Source organism: Vulpes vulpes, chromosome 14 (assembly GCF_048418805.1).
Source record: "Vulpes vulpes isolate BD-2025 chromosome 14, VulVul3, whole genome shotgun sequence".
NCBI classification, from domain to species: domain Eukaryota; kingdom Metazoa; phylum Chordata; class Mammalia; order Carnivora; family Canidae; genus Vulpes; species Vulpes vulpes.
In genome coordinates, this window is record NC_132793.1 from 36,134,637 (window position 1) to 36,139,327 (window position 4,691).

General features: G+C 44.7%; 1 pseudogene; it reads right to left on the reverse strand.

Annotated features, from left to right (window-relative positions):
- Positions 1-3,113: 3,113 nt before the first annotated feature.
- Positions 3,114-4,443, reverse strand: LOC112930021 (SWI/SNF-related matrix-associated actin-dependent regulator of chromatin subfamily E member 1 pseudogene; annotated as a pseudogene).
- Between the last annotated feature and the right edge of the window lie 248 nt (positions 4,444-4,691).

Consider the following 4,691-nt stretch of genomic DNA (forward strand, 5'->3'; position numbering starts at 1 on the left):
CTCAGGTGGGGGCCTGTATGCCTTTGCTGCCCACTCAGGGCCTGGCAGCCTCGTGTGCCCAGAACCTCCTTAAAAACTGATTATCCAGCTTGTCTCCTTTGTAAGCCGGCTCATTACCATTTCATTGTGTTGTGGCAATTCTTACCTCGTGCAATGAATATTGACTTCATGCTTGCTTTTCTAACTGAATTATAGAGGGGCAGTCTGAGGGCCCGTATTGCTTGCCCAGCTCCAGCCGCCCTGGCAGTCACTTGAATGGTCTCAAAGAAAAGCTGTTTGCTTGAGCATTTAGGGATAACAGAGAGCTGTCACAGGCTGCTACAGTGATTTATTAAAAGAGAGGAAAATGGGAGAAAAGACCCTTACTTATTTTGTGCACCAGCTGCCTGCTGGCTTTCGTCCTTCCCCTGTCTATCCCTCTGTCTCTCTGCCTTCTATTTCTTTTTCCCTCTTTTTCCTCCCTCCTACTTCCTTCCTTCTCCATTTTCTTTCTCACTCTTTCTCCATATTCCTCCCTCCTTGCCTCTCTCCCTCCCTCCCTCCTTCCCTCTCTCTCTCTCTCTCTCTCCCTCCCTCTTCTTTTGTTCTCATTTTTAAAAATGAGAGCAGTAGAAAGACTGCCACGTTCTAGGCACATGCTTTCAGGAACTCTGTGCCTGTTTCCTACACCTTAATGCAACACCCCAGTAAAGCTAGCTGGGTGCATAAGTTTATCCTAAGAAGCCTATGGGAGGGGAGGGAGCCCTCGCAGACATGCACATCCATGCACAGGTGCACATGTCCTGCAAATAGTGTGCAGCCATCCTGGAAAGAAGCAAGAGGCTCTACTCTGAACGTGAGGCAGGTTGTCCTTCCCTTCTCAGGCACCCCCTCCTCTCCAGACATACTGCAGTGGTTCTGACCTCCTGGTCCCCTCCTCTGACACCATGTTTGTCTTTTGAAGAGGCTGCCCCAGCACCATCCAGCCTGGGTTTCTCTCAGGACCGGGTTGCACAGAGGGTCTTCCTTCCTTGGTCTGCTTGTTTTTGGATCTGGATTCAGTTCCCTTGTGTCTCTGATAGCTACTTCCTGTGTCAGGACATCTGACAGATGCAAATATGGCTGGTGCAGGGGCAAATGTAACAAGTGATAAAGCAAGAAATTGTCTTGCTGTGTTGCTGTTCAAGAAATCAACCTACGGACCCCTGAGCAGACTGGGTCATGGGGACACTGGGATAGGAAGGAGAAAGATTGCACACTGGGTGATCCTGGGCATGCTGGCCACTTGTTCACAATCCCGGGGTGGGGGTGGTGTTAAGGGGAACTGTTCAAAATTAAGCTGTAAGGACTTTGTTTTCAGACCTTGTCTGGGGTGCAAGAACATGGGGCTTTTCTTCGTGTCTCCTAGAAGCTTTCCAAACATGAAATTTCCTTGGAATCCTTACACAGTCTCTCTGCTTTGCTGCTGGAACTTATTTCTGCAACTTGTCCCCCTCCCCCAGCTCCTCGTTTGCTCTATGGACTCTGCTGTGTCCCCACCTTTCACTTTGCTTTTCCCAAATGCCTTTGGTCCCTCTTATCTCCCTTCATGAGGCTCTAATTAGTCTCCTCACAACCCCATAAATCAGCTGCCCCTCCTCCTCTGGTTTGCTTCCTTAGCAGAGGCATGCAAGCTCACCTTTCCTTTCCCTTCCCAGATGACAAATCAGCCATTAATCTTGGTTTCAAAAATGTTTATTGGCTGACTTTCTTCAGTAGCTTCTGAACTGTTTGCAAATAAAGAGGAGGGATTTTTGGTGACCTCAATAGAGATAGGCACTCACAGGTGGATTTATTCTCAGGTTTGATTTTTCTCCCCTTTTTTCACATTAAGAGTAAATATACAACTCTGCCTTTTATTGCTTGTGATTTTTTAGTTTTGAAAAGTTTTCAGATCTTCTGTTGGACTGAAATGTGTTTGTTTGTGTTACTCAGGCTGGTTTGTTGCTATGTATGCATTGAGACAGGGTGACCTGTGGAAGTAACAAAGGGAGTGGTTTGACTGGCTGCTCAGTGACTCTGAACAGTTCAAACAGGGTGCTCCATGATGTTTTCATGGTCAACAGACAATGGCTACAGAAAAATCATCTAAAAGTTTAAGAATTGGAGTGTATTAGGTATCTTTGTCAGTCTTTTGGTTTCCCCTTCCTGATTCCCAGGTGTTAATAGTGCTCTGACCTCTGCTCTTGGGCTCGAGGAGGTCAGATTGTCTAATAGTCTAGATTCAGTCTCTGGGAGGAGGGATGAATTTATCATTTGAGGTATATCTTTATGTATATAGAAAATAAAGCTGGAAAGCTTATGGGAAGATAGAAAGTGTCTCTTGAGGGAGAATCTGCAAACACCTGTTTTTCAAATGTCATGGGTTAGAAGTGGGCCATGAGAAAGATGTGGGCTGATGGTCTTTAAGGGTCCATCTCTGCTTTAATCCAAATGAATTTGAGCCTTCGGCTCAGGTAGTGATCCCAGGGTCCTGGGATTGAGTCCCTGTGGGGAGCCTGATTCTCCTTCTTCCTATGTCTCTGCCTCTTCTTCTGTGTCTCTCATGAATAAATAAATAAAATCTAAAAAAAAAAAGAGTCTATATGTATGCTATAAAATGTGTTCAGCACCTCTGCCCTTTCCTTCCAAATGTTTTAGCCTTGTCAGGTAGGTGGTGTCTCCCCTACCACTGAAAAGTCCTTGAGGATTGGAATATTATTATCATTATACCAATATCTCCTTCCCCAGGATTGCCTATTCATATATATATATATATATATATATATAAATATAGAATTTATATAATATATATATTAATCGGTATATGGATTATAGTGAAATGCATAGATCTTTAGTATGAGCTCAATTATTTTTGACAAATTCATATCCAAATGTAACCCCAGAATATTTCCATTAATCCAGAAAGTTCCTTTGGGCTCCTTATCAGGCAGTCCTCCACCCCTTGCCAAAACAATTGTTTTGATACTTACTAATGTAGATTCATTTTACCTATTTTAGAACTTCATACTATTAGGATCATGCAGTATATATTCTTTTGTATCTTACTTCCTTTATTCAACATACTGTTTTTTAACTCAAAAAACAATTTTTTTCATTTAAAAAAGTATTTAGAACACATAAAACAAGGCAACATTTATTCTTTCTTCTCATCTTCTGGTGTGGGATCTGTCGGTGGCTCCTCTACTGTTGCACTGTTGCTCTCTGAGCCAGTGTTGCTATCACTGGTCCCTTCCTCGGCGATACAGTCCACCCCCTCCTGCCCGCTCTCCTTGTCCTCAGGAGTAGACGTGCCTTCTTCACCGTTCTGTTGGCTTTCCGTTACTTCCTCAAGGTGTGTCTCCTCTGTCTCCATAGGGATGCTTTCGTCGTCCTTCTCCTGGGTCTTACTAGCAGCGGGCTCTTCCTCGGGAACCACGCTGCTCTGACTACGTTCAGCTTGCTCTGCTGTTTCTTTCTCCTTCTCCTCTTGCCTTTTGCGAGCCTGCTCTTCGGCCTGTGCAATTTCAGCGGCAACCTTTTCCATATCCGCTTCTACTTTCAAACCGCACAACCTTTTAAGTTCATTGTTAAATGAATCTGCTTTCTAGGAACTTCCTCTTCTTTTCCTGGTGTGGCTCCTCTATCTGAAGAAGTTCAGCTTCTAGTTTTTGCTGATGAACCATTAAGGACTGGACCTGTCATTTGAGGACCTGCATTCTAGCTGTTGTGACAACTGACCGAACGTCTGGCACCACACTCTCACTAAGGATTTCACTGATGAGGCGGTGGTTTCCCTGGAAACGGGCAGTGGCTGTCTGCTTCATTGAAAAGTTATCATCATAATCATCTGGATCTTCAGCAGGCTGAATGCTCATGTAAGGTTCTCCTTTCTCCATGCGAGACTGTCTCTGTTGACTTTCTTCCTCTAAAGCAGCTTCTGCATGACTTTTCGCATTTATGTAAGCAACGTATGCGGGGGAATTATGATAGGCCTTCATAGATTCATTGTACTCTATCTTTTCTGCTTCGTATTCATTTAAATATTCTTGTTTTTCTTCATCAGTGAGATCTCGCCACATGCCACCAATAATCTTGCCAATCTCCCACAACTTTAGGTCAGGGTTGGAAACTTTTACTTGGTCCCAGACCTTTCTGCTGTACCTCATGTAGGGCATCAGCGGCTTATCTGGTGGCTTTGGGGGTTTTGGAATCATAATACCAGAGGATGCTGTGACCCGGCTGTTGGTGCCCGGGTTCCCTCCCAGCCTGTAGTTGTTGTAAGTGAGATGACTGTATGGATTGTATCCCACAAACCCTGGTGTGCTGGGCATTTGTGTTGCAGGAGCTGGGTGGGAGGTGGGGCATAAGATGGTCTTTTTGACATTTTGGAAGATTAAGTTCTCAGTTCCTTAAGAATGAATCTGAGACACTGCAGGCAGAAAAAGCACCTGCAGCTCTGGCCTCGTTTCTCTTTGTCCCCTCAACATACTGTTTTTGCAATTGATCCATCTGTTGGTGACTGCCGTGGTTGGGCAGATGATCCAGTCCACAGATTTCATACTCCAATGGAAAAGGTCATTGCTACCAGTGTCCATGGGATACTACTTTTATCTGGGATCATTAAACTATTAGGTCCTACTTTGAACAAGCCCCTGAAAGAAACTGCCTACCTGGGGCACCTGAGTGGCTCA